Raw genomic sequence first — 23,166 nt, 5'->3', positions numbered from 1 at the left:
ATGGACTGCTGAGGACTGGGGCAAAGTCATATTCTCTGATGAAGCCTCTTTCCGATTGTTTGGGGCATCTGGAAAAAGGCTTGTCCGGAGAAGAAAAGGTGAGCACTACCATCAGTCCTGTGTCATGCCAACAGTAAAGCATCCTGAGACCATTCATGTGTGGGGTTGGTTCTCATCCAAGGAAGTGGGATCACTCACAATTTTGCCCAAAAACACAGCCATGAATAAAGAATGGTACCAAAACACCCTCCAACAGTAACTTCTTCCAACAATCCAACAATAGTTTGGTGAAGAACAATGCATTTTCCACCACGATGGAGCACCGTGCCATAAGGCAAAAGTGATAACTAAGTGGCTCGGGGACCAAAACGTTGACATTTTGGGTCTATGGCCTGGAAACTCCCCAGATCTTAATCCCATTGAGAACTTGTGGTCAATCCTCAAGAGGCGGGTGGACAAACAAAAACCCACTAATTCTGACAAACTCCAAGAAGTGATTATGAAAGAATGGGTTGCTATCAGTCAGGAATTGGCCCAGAAGTTGATTGAGAGCATGCCCAGTCGAATTGCAGAGGTCCTGAAAAAGAAGGGCCAACACTGCAAATACTGACTCTTTGCATAAATGTCATGTAATTGTCGATAAAAGCCTTTGAAACGTATGAAGTGCGTGTAATTATATTTCACTACATCACAGAAACAACTCAAACAAACATCTAAAAGCAGTTTAGCAGCAAACTTTGTGAAAACTAATATTTGTGTCATTCTCAAAACTTTTGGCCACGACTGTATGTAATGTACTGTTATAGATTATACTGTGATGTTAATTTGACGTTGCTGCCATCTAGTGGTCAGAGTTAGTTATTATTATGCCAGGACTTGACAAGAAGTGGTAATTTTCACAGAGAGAGAGACAGTAACCTTTAACCTGGAACTTTCCATCCTCCATTTCGTGACCGCTTTTGGATCTGGCAAGCAGCATTCAGTGGAGCTCTGAGGTATTCCTGGACTTATAGTGGAATTATCGGTGAGTACTCCCACTGATGTAATCAGGCTGTTGTATAATGTTTAATGTGCTGATACATACCATATTTTTCGCCCCATAAGAGGCAAAAGTGGGGGAAAAGTGCTTGTTGAAAAATACTCTGGATTAATGGATCATTTACTTAATAAAGTCAATGAAGCAGGCTTGAGTCCTGGAAAAATGTATATTTTGCTTTCTTCATTTGCAGGGAGCCACAGAACCATGCAACAAAATTATCAAGATGCTATGGCAATTGTCAGAAAATATGGAAAACCAGATCTTTTTATTACAATGACATGCAATCCCAAATGGGAAGAGATTGTACATCACCTACAATATGGAGAAACTGTTGATGGACAACCACATTTAGTTGCAAGAGTATTTCAATTAAAACTTAAAGCTCTAATTGATGACATCAGTAAAACTCATATTTTTGGAGTCACAAAAGCAATGGTCTACGTGATATAATTTCAAAAGAGAGGTTTACCACATGCTCACATACAGCAAAAAAAGCTGTAAACCAAAAAATGAAGAACTGATGGATAAAATTGTCTCTGCTGAAATCCCTAACATAGAAATCACTCCTCACTTACATGCAATTGTAACAAAGCATATGATTCATGGACCATGTGGAGCACTCAATCCTAATTCTCCATGTATGACAAATGACAAATGTAAGGATTTTCCAAAGGAATTCCAACAAAAAACTATTGCTAACAGCAATGGCTATCCAAAGTGCAAGAGAAGAAATACAGGCCAAACTATGATTCTTAACGGAAAGAATATTGATAATTCTTGGGTTGTACCATATAATCCTTACTTAGCGTTGAAGTACAATTGCCACATTAATGTGGAAGTTTGAGCATCAGTGAAAAGCGTCAAATACCTTTTTAAATATGTGTACAAAGGTCATGATTGTGCAAATGTTGTCATTCAAGAACAAGGTACTTTGAATCATGATGAAATAAACACCATTATTAATTCTAGGTTTGTCAGTGCTCCAGAAGCAGCATGGTGTTTGCATGGGTTTGAAATGCATTATCAATCCCATACCTTCCATAGATTAGCGGTGCATCTGCCTGAAGAACAATCAGTTTTTTTTCAACCCAAATAACATTACCAAAGCGGTACAGAGAGCTTTAAACCGTGATACTCAATTGACAGCTTGGTTCAAATTGAATCAACAAAAAGAGGAAGCAAAGAATATATTATATTCGGACATTCCTTATATTCTGACATTCAAAATTGTTGTTGGAAATTGCGTCAACGTGGTGCAGAAAATATTATTGGACAAATGTATTCTGTCAATTTAGCATCAGATACAGAGCGTTACTGTCTGCGTCTACTATTGCTGCATGTGGCTGGTGCAGTATCCTTTGAAGATCTGAGGACAGTACATGGAAATGTCTATCCCACTTTCCAAGAGGCTGCAAAGGGAAAAGGACTTATTAATGATGATGTGGGAGAACACTCTGGAAGATGCTGTCCACTTTACAATGCATAAACGACTTACGGAATTATCTGCATATATCTGTGTTTTTGCATCATTACAAAATATGAATGCACTTTTTCTAAAATATGAGCAATATCTCATTTAAGATTTAGTTCACAAACATAAACAACACAATGATGATTGTACAATTTGTCGTAAGATCGCACTTAAAGAAATAGCCAACATTCTGGTACTACATGGCAAAAACTGTGAAGATTTTGGATTGCCTTCCACAATGCCAAATACTGATCCACTTTGGAATATGTATGACAAGGAATTACAAAAATGCATATGTGAAGAAAGGGAGAAAACATTAAACAGAGAACAAAAAACAGCTTTAGAAAAAATATTGTCTGCAAGTAAAAATGACAACCTTTGCAACAGTAGTTTTTTCTTGGATGGTCCAGGAGGTAGTGGTAAAACGTATCTTTACAAAACCCTACTGAGCACAGTTCGTGGAGAAGGTAACATTGCACTCCCTGTAGCCTCAACAGGTATAGCAGCCAATCTTCTTGAGGGTGGAAGAACATACCACTCTCAGTTCAACTTACTTGTTCCGATAGTTGAGAACTCAATATCAAATATGTTTCTCAATTCTGCTGATGCCGAAAATTTTAGATCATCTACAGTACTCATTTGGGATGAGTGTACAATGGCCCCGTGTATTGCTCTTACAGTGGTCGACAAAGTGCTAAAAGAAATAATGGATATCCACAAACCCTTTGGAGGAAAAGTTTTATTACTTGGTGGAGTTTTTCGGCAAACACTTCCAGTGGTTCCTCATGGCGACCGGACAAAAATTGTAGAAGCATGTATAAAGTATAATAAACTGTGTCAAAACTTCCAAATATTTAACCTTACTAACAATATCCGTTCAATTGACACTGAATTCAGCAATTGGTTGATCCAAGTTGGCAATGGTGATACACCACACATTGATGGTTTGCCCGAAAACATAATTGAAATCCCTTAAAAAATTTTATGTACAGGAAATACACTGTCATTTTGCTGTCAGATGCCTTGGCATATGAGGGTTACAATGATGGGAGGCGGCACAATCACCGCTCCCTGTCATTGCACTCACTACTTACAAAGATTTTTTTTTGTAAAATTCGGCGAAGCGGCCTTATCAAATTTTTTTTATAATTCACTCATCACTGTTTATGCCCATGCAAATTTTAGCTTTTCCTTTTTAATGGCTTTGCTAAATATTCCCAAATCCTCATTATGGGGTATTGAGTGCAGATTAATGGGTGAAAACATGTTTTTTTTTTTTTGTTTTTTTTTACTTTAGCAGGGCTCTCCAGGGCTTTGATTTTGCTAAATTCTAGCTTTCACACAACCTGAAGAACCAAATTTGTTTCACAACTACTTAGCATTCCATTGTGCCACCAATTACACACTCTGGGCTGTACTCCGAGCACCACCTGACTGGCCTCTTCTGGTAATGTCTCTGCTGGATATAGTCCTATGCCTTCATTTTCAGCTGAATGTACACCATACAGCTGAACAGAAACACATAGTAGCATATCCGGTTGAGACATCAGCGAAAGAGCCCACCACCAGTTAGATGAGCATAGCCCTGATTCAGAGGAGCAATGGAATGGTAAGTAGTTGGGAAACAATCTTCCTTCCACAAGTTTTATGTATGTATTTAAACTTGTTTTTATTCTGTTTAAAGAGAAAACATAGGTGGAAACAAACATGTTATAATTTCAGCAATTGTATGAAAACTGAAGACATATTCTATCCCCTCTCCATGTTGGATATAATTATTTTCAACATTATTACAATATCATATTATTTTTCCAGGTGGGTCAACTTGTAAAGTTGTGGCACCTGTGTTTTATAGTAAGCGCCAGCTTATTACCGATTTTGCATCTATCTTATTTTCTGATAGTTGTACAATAATCAAAGAACACGCAGTGGTAATCTGACTAGAATTTAGAACAGATTTTGCTTTTAAATCTTCCTTGGAATGCTTTTCCCTTTAATCCCTTTGCAATCTGTTCTTCTATCAGAGTAACAACATGTGATGTTTTGTGAACTGTTTGTATTAAACCTCAAATGCATGGGAATTTTAACCCTTTATTCTGAACAATGCATCAATTCAGTTACAGCCCAAATATTACCTTAGCCAGCCGTATGTCATCATAAATGTGTAGCATTTCTGCACCACTAAATAACATGAACATGATAGCTAAACAATTAAATAGAAGGTCAATTAAGTTAATGAATTATGCAAACTATGCATCAGCGAGAAGACAGGCAATGATGAAAATGATATGTAATCTATTTAAAGGCTTCACACCTACAATTCAACAAATAAACTGCTGTAGGAGCTGCTTGTATTTAACTAGCCTCAATGAATGGGTGGTATTAGACAGGATTTCAAAAGCTTACATACTTAAATGATAGTTGCTGAATCTCCTTCACAAGCTTCCAGGAGAAAAGTAATTTGCAGGCAGTTCATTATCAAGAATGTCGCTTAAAAATTAAACTTTTTAAATTAGTTCCTTGAGATGACCAGTTTTATTTATATGGCATGCAACTTCCTAATAACATTTTTGGTCCATTTTCAAGGTTTTCCCTCAACGTTTTTGTTAAATACAGAGGCTGAAAAACTATTCCTGAGATTATTTGAGGAATTTAAACATAAACTATGTAGGAAAAGGCCCTAATACTTCATTATACAAGGAGTAAGCCCTTTTTATATCCAGACCCACTGGCACCTCGCTGATTGATGAAGGACTGTTATTTCATTCATTTATATACAGTAGTGACTACATATTTCATCAGCCACCACATCCCTAATGGTACTCACAATTTACATTTCAAATTATCCTATCAGTATGTTTTTGGAGCATGGGAGGAAACCAAAGTAAACAAAAGAAACCCTCAAAAACACAGGAAGAACATACAATCTCCACGTAGATGTTGCCCTTGGTCAATTTTGAATCCAGAGCCACAGTGCCCACAGAATAATAGTGCATTCACACGACCGTATGTTTTTAGCAGTTCACAAAAACTACAGATGACGTGTTACATACATTTTCTTTATGGATCCATTATTACAGTGCCTTTTCCTGTCCACAAAATGGACAAGAATAGGACATGTCCTATGCGGAACAGGCATACAGATGCAGACAGCACACGGTGTGATGTCTGCATGTTTTGCAGACCAATTGAAATGAATGGGTCCACATCCAATTCCCAAAAATGGATGCGGGCGAACAATACAGTCCTGTGAATGGGGCCTACCAGTGCTGAGCCACATGATAGAGGCCTGGGCTATAGGGAGACCTTTTGTAGTGCTACAGTGCTACTGACTGACTTTATCAAGCCACAGCTGAAGTTCAAAGGAATGTGCTCGGAATGCGTTCAGGTGCATGTAATCTTGTGGATTGTGCTGTCTGTAAAGTTAACCTCTTAAGGAAAGCACCCAGTTTGCATCATAATAGTATGCTGTGGTTGAAAGGTGGCTATTAGTGTTGGTCGAGCATGCTCGGCTGAACACTTTTTTATTCAAGCATTGCGATGCTCGGCACATCGCGATGCTCGAGTCTCCTCCCTGCACGTTTGTTGGCTGCTACCCAGCCAATAAACTTGCGCGGAGGTACTGGCACTTACTGTAATGCCGTAGCAATGTTGGTTACTGGCATTACAGTGATTGGCTGGCCAGAACGCATCATCGGATGCTATATAGCACCCGATGACACGTGGTTCGGATCAGTCTTAGTCAGGGGAAGCTACAGCAGAAGGGACAGATAGTGTAGGGACAGGAATAGTTTATTTTTTTTTTAGGCAGGGTTTACTGGTGAATGCTGTTAGAAACCCAAAAGTCCTTTTAAGGACTATTGTTTATCTGGCTGCCATATATATTATCAGCGCAACCTGCGCTAAATTGCATGCAACTGTTTGGCCACTGCAGACAGTGACACAACCTCTGCTACATCTGTTGCGTTACATTTGCGGTGTGAAATTAAGTGCAATTGTTTTGCCGCTGGTGACAGCGACATTACATGCGCTACATCTCTAGTATAACGCTTGCGCATCTGAAATATCAGTGACATTCAGTTTAATATTTTCGTCCCTGGTGACAGCGACATTACCTGTGCTACATCTCCTGTATAACGTTTGCACATCCAAAATATCAGTGACATTCAGTTTAATATTTTTGCCGCTGGTGACAGCGACATTACCTGCGCTACATCTCATATATAACTTTTGCACATTCTAAATATCAGTAACATTCAGTTTAATTTTTTTGCCGCTGGTGACAGCGACATTACCTGAGCTACATCTCCTGTATAATGTTTGCGCATCCTAAACATTATTAATATTTTCGCCGCTGGTTACACCGACATTACCTGCGCTATTTCTCCTGTACAACGTTTGTGCATCCAAAATATAAGTGACGTTCAGTTAAAAAATGTTGCCGCTGGCGATAGCGAAATTACGTGAGCTACATCTCCTGTATAATGTTTGCGCATCCTAAATATTATTGAAATGTATTTTTATTATTTTGCTGCTAGTGACTGCGACATTACCTGCGTTAAATCTCCTGTATAACGTTTGCGCATCCTAAATATCAGTGACATTCAGTTTAATATTTTCGCCGCTGGTTACAGCGACATTACCTGCGCTACATCTCCTGTATAATGTTTGCACATTGTAAATATCAGTATAACGTTTGCGCATCCTAAATATAAGTGTTATTCAGTTAAATTTTTTTGCCGCTGGTGACAGCGACATTACCTGAGCTACATCTCCTGTATAACGTTTGCACATCCTAAATATCAGTGACATTCAATTTAATATTTTCACCACTGGTGACAGCGACATTACCTACGCTATATCTCCTGTATAACGTTTGCACATCCAAAATATCAGTGACATTCAGTTTAATATTTTTGCCGCTGGTTACACCGACATTACCTACGCTATATCTCCTGTATAACGTTTGCGCATCCTAAATATAAGTGACATTAAGTTAAAAAATTTTGCCGCTGGTGACAGCGACATTACCTGAGCTACATCTCCTGTATAACGTTTGCACATCCAAAATATCAGTGACATTCAGTTTAATATTTTCTCCGCTGGTGACAGCAACATCACCTGCGCTACATCTCCTGTATAACGTTTGCGCATCCTAAATATCAGTATAACGTTTGCGCATCCTAAATATAAGTGTTATTCAGTTAAATTTTTTTGCAGCTAGTGACAGCGACATTACCTGAGCTATATCTCCTGTATAACGTTTGCATATCCTAAATATCAGTGACATTCAGTTTAATATTTTTGCTGCTGGTGACAGCGACATTACCTGCGCTACATCTCATATATAACTTTTGCACATCCTAAATATCAGTGACATTCATTTAAATATTTTCGCTGCTGGTGTCAGCGACATTACCTGCACTACATCTCCTGTATAACGTATGCACATCCTAAATATCAGTGACATTCAGTTTAATATTTTTGCCGCTGGTTACACCGTCATTACCTACGCTATATCTCCTGTATAACGTTTGCGCATCCTAAATATCAGTGAGATTCAGTTTAATATTTTCGCCGCTGGTGACAGCGACATTACCGCGATGTCACATGTCCTGTATAGTGTTTGCGCATCCTAAATATCAGTGACATTCAGTTTAATATTTTCACCGCTGGTGACAGTGACATTACCTGCAAACATCTCCTGTATAACGTTTGTGCATTCCAAATATTTGTGACATTCAGTTAAATTATTTTGCGCATACACTTACAAAACATGCACTACTGTACGTGTGACATACTTGCAATCATATATACTATTTAATATGCTCAAGGCGAGCAGCAAGGTAAGGGAAAGTCCTAGCTTCATGTCCCAGTTTGAAGGGCGGCACAGGACACCACTCTCGAATTCACACCAGTGTGACCAGGTGGTAGGTTGGATTGCAGCAGATAATGCTTCCAGTCAGTTAAGCACCACCCTGTCTTCCACAAAGTACAGTCTCAGTAGCCAAAAGTCTGGTCAACAAAATCCTCACTCTGATCCTCCTTCCTCCCACTAGAGATGGCCCGAACTATCCGACGGCGAACAGTTCCCGGCGAACATAGCTTGTTCGCGTTCGCCTCTGCCGGGCGAACACATGCGATGTTCGGTCCGCCCCCTATACATCATCATTGAGCAAACTTTGACCCTGTACCTCACAGTCAGCAGACACATTCCAGCCAATCAGCAGCATACCCTCCCTCCCAGACCCTCCCACCTCCTGCACAGCATCCATTTTAGATTCATTCTGAAGCTGCAGTCTTAGTGAGAGGAGGGAGACTGTAACTGCTGCTGATTTAATTGGGAAATCGATAGCTAGGCTAGTGAATTCAGTGTCCACTCCAGTCCTGAAAGACTCATCTGATCTCTGCTGTAAGGACAGCGTCCTGACAGCACCCCAAAAAGCCCTTTTTAGGGCTGCAACATTAGTCTGCTTTTTTTTTTTCCTTTATATACATATTGCAGTTGCCTGGCCTGCCTGTGTGTGAGGAGCTGCAGGCCCACAGACTGTAGTGTGCCCACTGCCAGTGCTCACCCCTGTCATTCCGTGTGGCACAGGACTTTGCTTAAAAAAAGGCACTTAATTTTTACACTTTAATCTAAGGTTAGTTGCCTGCCAGTGTGTGTCAGGCTGACTTCCACTGACTGTAGTGTGCCCACTGCCAGTGCCAACCACTCATACCGGCTGGCACAGGACTTTGCATAAAAAAGGCATTTAATTTTTACACTTTAGTGTAATTTCAGCTGCTTGCCTGCTGCTAGTGTGTGTCAGGCCGACTTCAACTGACTGTAGTGTGCCCACTGCCAGTGCCCACCCCTGTCATCCCGTGTGGCACAGGACTTTGCTTAAAAAAAAGGCACTTCATTTTTACACTTTAATCTAAGGTTAGTTGCCTGCCAGTGTGTGTCAGGCCGACTTCAACTGACTGTAGTGTGCCCACTGCCAGTGCCCACCCCTGTCATCCCGAGTGGCACAGGACTTTGCTTAAAAAATAGGCACTTAATTTTTACACTTTAATCTAAGGTTAGTTGCCTGCCAGTGTGTGTCAGGCTGACTTCCACTGACTGTAGTGTGCCCACTGCCAGTGCCCACCACTCATACCGGCTGGCACAGGACTTTGCTTAAAAAAGGCATTTAATTTTTACACTTTAATGTAATTTCAGCTGCTTGCCTGCTGCTAGTGTGTGTCAGGCCGACTTCAACTGACTGTAGTGTGCCCACTGCCAGTGCCCACCCCTGTCATACCGAGTGGCACAGGACTTTGCTTAAAAAATAGGCACTTAATTTTTACACTTTAATCTAAGGTTAGTTGCCTGCCAGTGTGTGTCAGGCTGACTTCCACTGACTGTAGTGTGCCCACTGCCAGTGCCCACCACTCATACCGGCTGGCACAGGACTTTGCTTAAAAAAGGCATTTAATTTTTACACTTTAATGTAATTTCAGCTGCTTGCCTGCTGCTAGTGTGTGTCAGGCCGACTTCAACTGACTGTAGTGTGCCCACTGCCAGTGCCCACCCCTGTCATACCGAGTGGCACAGGACTTTGCTTAAAAAATAGGCACTTAATTTTTACACTTTAATCTAAGGTTAGTTGCCTGCCAGTGTGTGTCAGGCTGACTTCCACTGACTGTAGTGTGCCCACTGCTAGTGCCCACCACTCATACCGGCTGGCACAGGACTTTGCATAAAAAAGGCATTTAATTTTTACACTTTAGTGTAATTTCAGCTGCTTGCCTGCTGCTAGTGTGTGTCAGGCCGACTTCAACTGACTGTAGTGTGCCCACTGCCAGTGCCCACCCCTGTCATACCGAGTGGCACAGGACTTTGCTTAAAAAATAGGCACTTAATTTTTACACTTTAATCTAAGGTTAGTTGCCTGCCAGTGTGTGTCAGGCTGACTTCCACTGACTGTAGTGTGCCCACTGCCAGTGCCCACCACTCATACCGGCTGGCACAGGACTTTGCTTAAAAAAGGCATTTAATTTTTACACTTTAATGTAATTTCAGCTGCTTGCCTGCTGCTAGTGTGTGTCAGGCCGACTTCAACTGACTGTAGTGTGCCCACTGCCAGTGCCCACCCCTGTCATACCGAGTGGCACAGGACTTTGCTTAAAAAATAGGCACTTAATTTTTACACTTTAATCTAAGGTTAGTTGCCTGCCAGTGTGTGTCAGGCTGACTTCCACTGACTGTAGTGTGCCCACTGCCAGTGCCCACCACTCATACCGGCTGGCACAGGACTTTGCTTAAAAAAGGCATTTAATTTTTACACTTTAGTGTAATTTCAGCTGCTTGCCTGCTGCTAGTGTGTGTCAGGCCGACTTCAACTGACTGTAGTGTGCCCACTGCCAGTGCCCACCCCTGTCATACCGAGTGGCACAGGACTTTGCTTAAAAAATAGGCACTTAATTTTTACACTTTAATCTAAGGTTAGTTGCCTGCCAGTGTGTGTCAGGCTGACTTCCACTGACTGTAGTGTGCCCACTGCCAGTGCCCACCACTCATACCGGCTGGCACAGGACTTTGCTTAAAAAAGGCATTTAATTTTTACACTTTAATGTAATTTCAGCTGCTTGCCTGCTGCTAGTGTGTGTCAGGCCGACTTCAACTGACTGTAGTGTGCCCACTGCCAGTGCCCACCCCTGTCATACCGAGTGGCACAGGACTTTGCTTAAAAAATAGGCACTTAATTTTTACACTTTAATCTAAGGTTAGTTGCCTGCCAGTGTGTGTCAGGCTGACTTCCACTGACTGTAGTGTGCCCACTGCCAGTGCCCACCACTCATACCGGCTGGCACAGGACTTTGCTTAAAAAAGGCATTTAATTTTTACACTTTAGTGTAATTTCAGCTGCTTGCCTGCTGCTAGTGTGTGTCAGGCCGACTTCAACTGACTGTAGTGTGCCCACTGCCAGTGCCCACCCCTGTCATACCGAGTGGCACAGGACTTTGCTTAAAAAATAGGCACTTAATTTTTACACTTTAATCTAAGGTTAGTTGCCTGCCAGTGTGTGTCAGGCTGACTTCCACTGACTGTAGTGTGCCCACTGCCAGTGCCCACCACTCATACCGGCTGGCACAGGACTTTGCTTAAAAAAGGCATTTAATTTTTACACTTTAATGTAATTTCAGCTGCTTGCCTGCTGCTAGTGTGTGTCAGGCCGACTTCAACTGACTGTAGTGTGCCCACTGCCAGTGCCCACCCCTGTCATACCGAGTGGCACAGGACTTTGCTTAAAAAATAGGCACTTAATTTTTACACTTTAATCTAAGGTTAGTTGCCTGCCAGTGTGTGTCAGGCTGACTTCCACTGACTGTAGTGTGCCCACTGCCAGTGCCCACCACTCATACCGGCTGGCACAGGACTTTGCATAAAAAAGGCATTTAATTTTTACACTTTAGTGTAATTTCAGCTGCTTGCCTGCTGCTAGTGTGTGTCAGGCCGACTTCAACTGACTGTAGTGTGCCCACTGCCAGTGCCCACCCCTGTCATACCGAGTGGCACAGGACTTTGCTTAAAAAATAGGCACTTAATTTTTACACTTTAATCTAAGGTTAGTTGCCTGCCAGTGTGTGTCAGGCTGACTTCCACTGACTGTAGTGTGCCCACTGCCAGTGCCCACCACTCATACCGGCTGGCACAGGACTTTGCTTAAAAAAGGCATTTAATTTTTACACTTTAATGTAATTTCAGCTGCTTGCCTGCTGCTAGTGTGTGTCAGGCCGACTTCAACTGACTGTAGTGTGCCCACTGCCAGTGCCCACCCCTGTCATACCGAGTGGCACAGGACTTTGCTTAAAAAATAGGCACTTAATTTTTACACTTTAATCTAAGGTTAGTTGCCTGCCAGTGTGTGTCAGGCTGACTTCCACTGACTGTAGTGTGCCCACTGCCAGTGCCCACCACTCATACCGGCTGGCACAGGACTTTGCTTAAAAAAGGCATTTAATTTTTACACTTTAGTGTAATTTCAGCTGCTTGCCTGCTGCTAGTGTGTGTCAGGCCGACTTCAACTGACTGTAGTGTGCCCACTGCCAGTGCCCACCCCTGTCATACCGAGTGGCACAGGACTTTGCTTAAAAAATAGGCACTTAATTTTTACACTTTAATCTAAGGTTAGTTGCCTGCCAGTGTGTGTCAGGCTGACTTCCACTGACTGTAGTGTGCCCACTGCCAGTGCCCACCACTCATACCGGCTGGCACAGGACTTTGCTTAAAAAAGGCATTTAATTTTTACACTTTAATGTAATTTCAGCTGCTTGCCTGCTGCTAGTGTGTGTCAGGCCGACTTCAACTGACTGTAGTGTGCCCACTGCCAGTGCCCACCCCTGTCATACCGAGTGGCACAGGACTTTGCTTAAAAAATAGGCACTTAATTTTTACACTTTAATCTAAGGTTAGTTGCCTGCCAGTGTGTGTCAGGCTGACTTCCACTGACTGTAGTGTGCCCACTGCCAGTGCCCACCACTCATACCGGCTGGCAAAGGACTTTGCTTAAAAAAGGCATTTAATTTTTACACTTTAGTGTAATTTCAGCTGCTTGCCTGCTGCTAGTGTGTGTCAGGCCGACTTCAACTGACTGTAGTGTGCCCACTGCCAGTGCCCACCCCTGTCATACCGAGTGGCACAGGACTTTGCTTAAAAAATAGGCACTTAATTTTTACACTTTAATCTAAGGTTAGTTGCCTGCCAGTGTGTGTCAGGCTGACTTCCACTGACTGTAGTGTGCCCACTGCCAGTGCCCACCACTCATACCGGCTGGCACAGGACTTTGCTTAAAAAAGGCATTTAATTTTTACACTTTAATGTAATTTCAGCTGCTTGCCTGCTGCTAGTGTGTGTCAGGCCGACTTCAACTGACTGTAGTGTGCCCACTGCCAGTGCCCACCCCTGTCATACCGAGTGGCACAGGACTTTGCTTAAAAAATAGGCACTTAATTTTTACACTTTAATCTAAGGTTAGTTGCCTGCCAGTGTGTGTCAGGCTGACTTCCACTGACTGTAGTGTGCCCACTGCCAGTGCCCACCACTCATACCGGCTGGCACAGGACTTTGCATAAAAAAGGCATTTAATTTTTACACTTTAGTGTAATTTCAGCTGCTTGCCTGCTGCTAGTGTGTGTCAGGCCGACTTCAACTGACTGTAGTGTGCCCACTGCCAGTGCCCACCCCTGTCATACCGAGTGGCACAGGACTTTGCTTAAAAAATAGGCACTTAATTTTTACACTTTAATCTAAGGTTAGTTGCCTGCCAGTGTGTGTCAGGCTGACTTCCACTGACTGTAGTGTGCCCACTGCCAGTGCCCACCACTCATACCGGCTGGCACAGGACTTTGCTTAAAAAAGGCATTTAATTTTTACACTTTAATGTAATTTCAGCTGCTTGCCTGCTGCTAGTGTGTGTCAGGCCGACTTCAACTGACTGTAGTGTGCCCACTGCCAGTGCCAACCACTGATACCGGGTGGCACAGTAGCTTGCCGATAAATAAGGCATTTAATTTTTAGACAGTAGTCTAAATTCAGTTGCTTGCCTGCTGCCAGTGTGTGTCAGGCCCTCTTCCACTGACTGTAGTGTGCCCACTGCCAGTGCCAACCACTCATACCGGGTGGCACAGTAGCTTGCCGATAAATAAGGCATTTAATTTTTACACTTTAGTGTAATTTCAGTTGCTTGCCTGCTGCCAGTGTGTGTCAGGCCCGCTTCTACTGACTGTAGTGTGCCCACTGCCAGTGCCAACCACTGATACCATCTCCCCGTTCGAAAAATCTATTCAATAAATGGCACCCAGATTGGGGACGTTAGAGGGATTAAACTGATGAGAATAGTACTACAGAAAATACCACTCATATCGGGTGTGACAGTAAATTGCACGGCGCAGACGCAGTCACCGTGGATTAAAACAGAGTGGAGGGAGCCAGCGTTTTTTTAACCATCTCCCCGTCCGAAAAATCTGTTTAATAAATGGCCCCCAGATTGGGGAGTCGGGGACGTTAGAGGGATTAAACTGATGAGAATAGTACTACAGAAAATACCACTCATATCGGGTGTGACAGTAAATTGCACGGCGCAGACGCAGTCACCGTGGATAAAAACAAAGGGGAGGGAGCCAGCGTTTTTTTAACCATCTCCCCGTTCGAAAAATCAATTCAATTGACCTTTCGGGGACCCTTGGTGTTGTACGTGGCTGGGTGGAGGAAGAAACCTTCAATGACATCACCGGGACGTGGCTAGCTTGGTATCCAACCTTGTGCAAATGGGGAGTTTGCGGTTGTGCAAATGAACTGTTTGCGGTGCATTAAAAGGGGAGTTTGGTCTGTCAATGTCTGTGATGCGGGCGTAACCCTTACACTACCTGATCGATACAACATCATACCTGATCGTATACACACACTGGATGTTTTAAAGCACGTTATTCCAAACAATTTAGGAATGTTAGTTGATTTATGCCCTTTATGGATTAAAACCCGACTCTGCGTCCACTACGTAATTTTCCATGGGAGTTTTGCCATAGATCCCCCTCCGGCATGCCACAGTCCAGGTGTTAGACCCCTTGAAACAACTTTCTCATCACTATTGTGGCCAGAAAGAGTCCCTGTGGGTTTTAAAATTCGCCTGTCTATTGAAGTCTATGGCGGTTCGCCCGGTTCGCCAGTTCGCGAACATTTGCGGAAGTTCGCGTTCGCTGTTCGCGAACTGAAAATTTTATGTTCGCGACATCACTACCTCCCACCATGGAGAGTCTTGGCAAGCAAGTGATCCCACACTCAGATATTCCAATGATCTCTTTTCATCACCATTCCTTGATTTGGCCCTTTCGCCAAGCTCGCTTGAAGAGGTACGTGAGGACATCTTGTTCTTTGATTACCCAAACTCTTGAGCATCCACAGTCAGAAAAAGATGAAATTGGGGAACGGCAATTAGTGTTTCAAGAGGTGGATGATGGTGATGGTGATGATGATGATGAGACACAGTTGGCAATAAGTCAACTGCAATTAGTGTCTCAAGAGGTCATGATGAGGATCAGACACAGTTGTCAATAAGTAAGGTTCTTGTTAGGTCAACAAGTCAGAAGTATGACCAGAGTGAGGAAAGGTGGTGGACGATGAAATCACTGACCCAACCTGGAAGGTGGCAAGCTGAGTGAGAAGAGCAGTACAGAGTGGGAGGGATATGCAGCACCGCAACAGGCTGTAAGAGGTACTGGGGTGGCAAAAGGGAGAAGGAGGCCACACCAAACAGGCCCACAACTATTGCCCGGAGCACCGCCTTGCGGCAATCTCCCTTGCCAAGGGGTGGGTGTTCCGAGGGCTGGCGCTTTTTTGAGGAAAGTGCAGATGATAAAAGAATTGTTATTTGCAACCTGTGCTGTATCAAAATGAGCAGGGGCGCGAACACTAGCAACCTGACCACCATGAGTATGATCTGCCACATGGCATCAAAGCACTCTAATAGGTGGGCTGAACATCTGGGTCCACAATCAGTGTCTGCGGGTGACAACACTGCCTCCTCTTCCTCTGTGTTACATGCTGGCCAATCTCCTGTCCAAGACGCAGGCCCGGATGCCTCCCGTCCTGCACCTAGACCTTCAAAGCACCATCAGCTAGCACATCCACTTCTGTGTGCCAGCGCAGCGTACAGGTGTCCCCAGGCCTTTGAACGAAAGCGCAAATACCCAGCCACCCACCCACAGGCCATAGCACTAAATGTGAACCTTTCCAAATTGCTGCCCCTGGAAATGTTGCCATTTAGACTTATAGACAATGAGGCTTTCCGCCGCCTGATGGCAGTGGATGTCCAACGGACCACCCTTCTCCTCCTCCACCTCCTCCTTCACTCGAACATGCGAACATATGGCTATGTCCGCCGGCGCCATATTTTTTTTACATTGTGAGAACTTTGACCCATGACACATTAACCAGGTGGGACAGGACATCCAATTGATACGTTTCAGCACACGGACACCCCCCCTACCCTATAAATAAACCTGATCTGGCTTACATTTTACATTCAGTCTTTTGCCAGTGTAGAGAGAGGTTGCTGTGTGGTGCAGGGACAGACTGTTAGAGACACCAAACGCTAGCTAATAGGGCCACAAAAGTCCTTTTAAGGACTGGTATAGGTGTGATATCGATAGGTGTGACATACTGAGGAGTCTGCTATACCTATAATATAATTTCTAACATAGAAAGTATATTATAGTGCATTTGTATTGTGCAGCAGTTGTGTGCGGTTCAGAGGGACAAACGCTATTGGAGCAACTAAATGCAACTGGTGTGATATACTAGTTGCCCCCCCAAAAAACTGATTGAGGCAAGGGTGTGATATACCTATGATATATTTTCTATATGCTGCATTTGTATTGTGCAGCATTTGTGTGCGGTTCTGCGGAGATACCGCAGCTATACAGAGGGACAAACGCTTTTGTCACAACTGATTGCAACTGGTGTGATATACCAGTTGCCCCCCAAAAAACTGATTGAGGCAGGGGTGTGATATACCTATAATATAATTTCTATATAGTGCATTTGGAATAACTAATTGCAACTGGTGTGATATACCTGTTGCCCCAAAATAAACTGATTAAGGGGTTTGATATACCAGCTTTCAGCAAATACTCATTAAGGGGTTCTATATACCTGCTTTCACATACAATGCTCTTCTATAGGGACTATAGCAATGGCCGCAACCCAGCGGTCTGACGACAGTACCCAGATCAGACCAAGGAGGGTGGTCCCCGCTATTGCTGCCTACTCCGAGATCTCTAATATCAGTGGTGGTGAAGGTGACGATGATGAATTGTCAATGGACGTTGTGTGGGTGCCCACAACAGAGGAAGAGGAGGGGAATTTAGAGGGAGAGACAGAGCAGCAGATAGGGAGGTGAAGGAGGACAAGCAGGCAGAACTCACAGTGCACAGGAGGCAAAAAGCAGACTGCAAATGTTTCTGGAGCGACCCATCCACCATACACAATCACATCTGGCGCTCCAAGGATGCCGGCACATGGCTCCACAGTGTGGGCTTCTTTTACGTGTCAGCTGCTGACAATAGAGTTGCCATCTGCAGCCTGTGCTGTCAACGCATAAGTCTCGGTAAGCCCAACACTCACCTAGGGACGATCGCCTTAAGAAGGCACCTGGCCTCGCAACACCGAGCCCAGCGGGAGCAACACCGTCAGAACCCACAAAGCCACACTCCTGGCGCTCCACATTCTGCTTTTTCTCCTTCCCCTCTCTCCTCCCATTTGTCCACCACTCCACTTTCCACCATGCCGTCGTCGCTTTCATCTTGCAAAAGGCAGGCTTCCGTGGCCCAAATGTTTGAACGTAAAAAATTGATGACGCTGGATAACCCTCTTGCCCAACGGCTGACCGCTGGCTTGTCGGAACTGCTAGCCCGCCAACTACTACCATATAAACTGGTGGACTCGGAGGCCTTTAGAAAATTTGTGGCCATTGGCACACCACAATGGAAGGTCCACGGAAGGAAATATTTCTCCCAGAAGGGCATCCCAGAGCTATATGGCCATGTTCAGCGGCAAGTGAATGTATCTCTGGCACACAGTGTCGGTGCCAAGATACATCTGACCACAGACACGTGGTCTAGCAAACACGGGCAGGGAAGTTACATAACTTTTACTGCCCACTGGGTGAACCTTCTGACGGCTGTGAAGCATGCAACCCGTGGCACCCGTGTGGATTTGGTGTTACCGCCACAAATTGCATGTTCGCCTGCCTCTTCTTCTCCTCCTCCTACTTCATCCTCAGTCTCTTCCTTGGCTGACTCCTCCTTTTCCACTGCTACCGCTTCTTCCGCTGCACCCCCCCAGCTCCCTAGAACCTATTCAACATGCCAGGTGAGACGTTGCCATGCTGTGCAATGGCTGTTGTGCCTGGAAGCCAAGAGCAACACCGGTCTTGCTCTGCTTTCAGCTCTGCGGTCACAGGCCGATCAGTGACTAACCTCACTCAATTTGACAGTTGGTAAAGTGGTGTGCGACAATGGTGCCAATCTGCTGAGCGCGCTGAAAAGGGGAAAATGACACGCTTGCCGTGCATGGCACATGTCCTTAACTTAGTTGTGCAGCGATTCGTTGCCAAATACCCTGGGGTCCAGGACATCTTGCGGCAGGCCAGGAAAATCTCTGGCCATTTTAGAAGATCTTACACGGCCATGGCTCGCCTTGCTGACATTCAGCGGCGACACTATTTGCCCGACAGACGTCTAATGTTTTAGAAGGTCAGATGAGCAGCAGACCCTCACCCCAAATTTTTTAAATGGTCAGCTCAGCAGCAGACCCTCACCCCAAATTTTTTAGCTAGTCAGATCAGCAGCAGGCCGTTGCCCCTAATGTTTTAGATGGTCAGCTCAGCAGCAGACCCTCACCTCTAATGTTTTAGAAGGTCAGATCAGCAGCAGACCCTCACCCCTAATCTTTTAGATGGTCAGCTCAGCAGCAGACCCTCTCCCCTAATTTTTTAGATGGTCAGATCAGCAGCAGGCCTTTGCCCCTAATGTTTTAGATGGTCAGATCAGCAGCAGGCCTTCGCCCCTAATGTTTTAGATGGCCAGCTCAGCAGCAGACTCTCACACCTAATGTTTTAGAAGGTCAGATCAGCAGCAGACCCTCACCCCTATTTTTTTAGATGGCCAGCTCACCAGCAGACTCTCACACCTAATGTTTTAGATGGTCAGCTCAGCAGCAGACCCTGACCCCTAATGTTTTAGAAGGTCAGATCAGCAGCATGCTCTTGCCCCTAATGTTTTAGATGGTCAGCTCAGCAGCAGACCCTCACCCCTAATTTTTTAGATGGTTACATCGGCAGCAGGCCCTCGCCCCTAATGTTTTAGAGGGTCACCAGCAGGCCCTTGCTCCTAATGTTTTTGAGGGTCACCAGCAGGCCATCAATCATAATTTTTCAAGGGTTTGTATGAAGCCTTCCTTTATATGTAATGAAGAGTGTATTGGAGTGCCAGTTCCTTGTAATTTTTGTCAGCCCTTTCACGTAGTGCATAGGCTTTATGAGTGTAGGAGTCCCACTACCTGAACAATTGTACCACAATGTGAATGAGGCCCTCCTTCATGTTATATACAGGTTGTATCGGAGTGCCTCTTTCTTGTAATTTTTGGCAGCATTTGCACTTTATATATAAGTAAATATATGCAGGAAAGAATGTTGAATGAATTTCCTAACAATATTTCCTCTAAAATCGATTTTATCTTCGGTTTGGTGCGACTGCGTATTATTGTCAGTCTGTAAAAGTGGCATACTACTTGGACAACATCGTTCCCAGCAGCGACCTGGGAGTCCAAGATATATCCAGACATTCTCCCCATGCTGTTCCCGAACCATTTCAGTGGTGTTTCCATCAATTTCTGACCTTTTCCTATGAACCAGACACCCTCCCCTCTTCAGAGCAGGGGGTGCCTGGTTTAATGCTCGTGTTCTACCATTGACTTCCATTGTGCTTGGGTGCTCTGTAGATCACCCGAGCATCCCAAAGTGTTCTACTCAAGCACCCAAGCACTTTGGTGCTCGATCAACACTAGTGGTTATTGCTCATCTTGTACTGCTGATGCGTAGTGATGGCACAGATGCAAGAGTTGTGCCTGCACTAGCACCTGCAGAAATTGGCTGTATTATACAGTTGATATCTCCAATTTTTATGATTTAACCACTTAGATTCTGCAGCATCTAAGTAGTTAGAGAGAGGGAGATGTCATCATTCCATGGTGCCAAGTGTCTGTCATTGCAGACAGGGGCTTAAAGCGTTATTGCAGTTATGTAACTTTTTTCAACTCCGGTAGCATTGGTGTGTATGTGGTAGTCTGATACACATCAGCCTCTGAAGTGCACCCCACTTTTTCCAGGTCTGCTTCTCTTTCTTGAAACACACATTGGAGAGAGCATCCTCTTTCATGTGATGGTTTGATAAATACAAAACAATACATACAGACAGATGTGGAAAATAGTGAGAGATACATAGTGAAAAACATACAGACACACTGTAAGATTTGCAGACAGATAGGCTCAGACAGATTGACAGACACACAGTAATACAGAAACAGACAAATACTGACATACAGCTATATAGAAGGTAGAAACATACCAGTATCAAAAACACAGACGCAGAAAGTAGTTTGAAACAGCAAGTAACAGATGAAGCAAATAGGTTAAAGACCAATTGACACTGAGCAAGATCTACACAGGCAAGCTGGAAAAAAAAACTGAAAAAGCTACAACAAACCTAAGCTTACTGCTATATGTTAGGTTTATTCAGGTGACGTAGAGCATAGCTCCCTTACAGGCCTTGTGAAATCAGTAGACAACTACCTTTCTCAGCAGACAGGAAGTTCAGAGCAGAGAAGCCCTGACCAGAACTAGTTCTAGGTGCGAGACACTAGACACAGAACAGAGAAACTGAGTATGATCGACTAGCCGCAAGAGAGAGCAGACAGGTCATAACTAAGGGATGCAGAAGTGTTAACAAGGCACAGGGAGACTAAGAAGTAAGTAGATATTATTAGAGAACAGGGCAAAAATGTTTGTTACAATATATTAGACATTTGTTAAACTTGCACAATGCTTTCAAAGCAGACCCAATTCTGGGAACCTGAATACCCCTTTAACAATGGCCTTTAAGTCTACCAAAGGCAAAGCCTCAAAGGCAGTGAGATTTAGATTTACAGATCAGATCTACTGTAACTAGCATAAAATACCATTAAAGTATATGGGCAACCAGAGGATCCTAGCTTATAGGGATTTAAAAGAAAGATCAGAAAAAAAAGTTTGGAAAAATGTAAAAAATAATATAGAGCCCTTTTTTGAATTACAAAACCTTTACATTCATAAAAAATAACTAAATAAAAATATATATATATTGCTAACATAATTGGTGAAACGATTTGTACTCATAATAAAATGATTACATATGGTGATCATCCTAAAGACTTGTTATTAATAAAAAAAATGTGAACTTGCTGTTTTTGTTCATTGCACATCACAAAGAAAATAATAGAATGTGATAAAAAGTCATATGTACTGTACTTCGAAATGGTACCAATTAAAACTACAACTACAACAAATATAACTTGAATAAAATGACACAAAAATAAATGATTTTCAAAAACTTTTATTCTGCAAAAATAGAAAAAGATAAAAACACTATATAAATTTAATATCATCACAATAGGAGTGACTAGCAGCATACAGTTATGTAATTTCTACCACACTGTGAATGTTACAGAAACAAAACCCAAACAAAAGTTGAGGAATTGCTGTATTTTTTCATGCTGACCCCTCAAAAAATTGTCACATCTATACACAGTGGTGCTTGAAAGTTTGTAATCTTTTAAAGTGTGAAGATGGAGTCTCTGATCATACAGACTTCACTGTGGCTGATAAAACTATCCTGACCTATAAATAAATTGAAGACGTGTCTAAAATGTTTGTGCTAGACAGTGTCCATTGTTATTTGATAGTTTGAACAAAGAGACATGTCTGAAATATATGTGCAAGGTATTGTCCCTCTTATTTGTCCTAAAAATGAAATGTTTGTGCAAGTTTGCATTGTCTACCAAGATTATTTTAGGATTTTCATTAATTGCAGATTTGAGAATTTGCCACTCCAAGGTGTGAAATAATAACAGATAAACAGGATACACAATACACAATGACCGTTATAGACTGCATAAGCTGGCTACATTCCACCAGGGGGTGAAGCTCTTTGTTTAAATGGTATAAAAGCTGGAAATTTTCAGCTAGCAGTTGAAGTTCATCTATGGAAGGATGCTTTGCATAGAAATGTTTTTCAGATAGAGACTCTGATGGCTTTTGCTGAAACTGACTGATGTGTTGCTGTCAGATGATGTTAACTCAATCGATAATGTACATTTTCTACTGTTTGTATATATTTTTGATGCAAAAAAAGGCATCAAATATCTATATAATTATTGTTATTAGAGATGAGCAAAGTTTTGAAAAATTTGATTCGGACAATTAACTGAAGTTTTTTATGAAATTTGATTAGTTCTGGAATAATTTGTCACAAATAATGATAAATCTGGTATACCCAGGCCACTGTGCCTAATTATATACATCACACTTGGTGTCCTAATCTCAGTGTGAAGGCTCGGAATTTAAACGGCAAGGACAGTTCAGGGAGAGTGCATTACGTTCTAGTGCGCCAACATTCATAGTTAAATGGGTTCTCCAAGAATATAAAATGGCCCCTCATGTGCCAGGTACCCCACATGGAATATACTTACCCCGGTCCCCGCACTGCCACTGCTGCTTCTTGCTGAACGCGGATGAAAACATCTGGTGTCGGGGGGCAATAACCATAATAATAGTGGCCCCATAACAGAGTGAGGACATGGCATCAGTGGTACCAGTGGAAGTTACTGTAACAGAGTAAGGAGGGGGGACAGCGGCAGTGGCAGTAACTGTAACAGAGTGGGGAGGGGGGACAGCGGCAGTGGCAGTAAGGCTGTGTTAACATTACTGTTTATCACTGTTTCCGTTATTCTGATCTGTCAGACATAAAACAACATAAAACAACAACAAAAAAGTTCTATATTTTGAGCATCCATAAAGGCTCTTTCACATGGTCAGTA

The 23,166-nt window shown here is 43.1% G+C and overlaps 1 long non-coding RNA gene across 1 annotated transcript; it reads right to left on the bottom strand.

The window, feature by feature from the left end:
* Positions 1-752: 752 nt before the first annotated feature.
* Positions 753-22,881, bottom strand: LOC120995895. The gene is made up of 3 exons (XR_005777692.1): positions 22,742-22,881; positions 15,399-15,406; positions 753-763 (listed from the first exon to the last, which is right to left on the bottom strand). It is a non-coding gene; the product is annotated as an uncharacterized LOC120995895 (long non-coding RNA).
* Positions 22,882-23,166: the final 285 nt, after the last annotated feature.

The sequence above is a fragment of the Bufo bufo genome, chromosome 3 (assembly GCF_905171765.1).
Source record: "Bufo bufo chromosome 3, aBufBuf1.1, whole genome shotgun sequence".
In the NCBI taxonomy this organism is placed as follows: Eukaryota; Metazoa; Chordata; class Amphibia; order Anura; family Bufonidae; genus Bufo; species Bufo bufo.
This window is presented reverse-complemented; position numbering and strand designations above follow the sequence as displayed.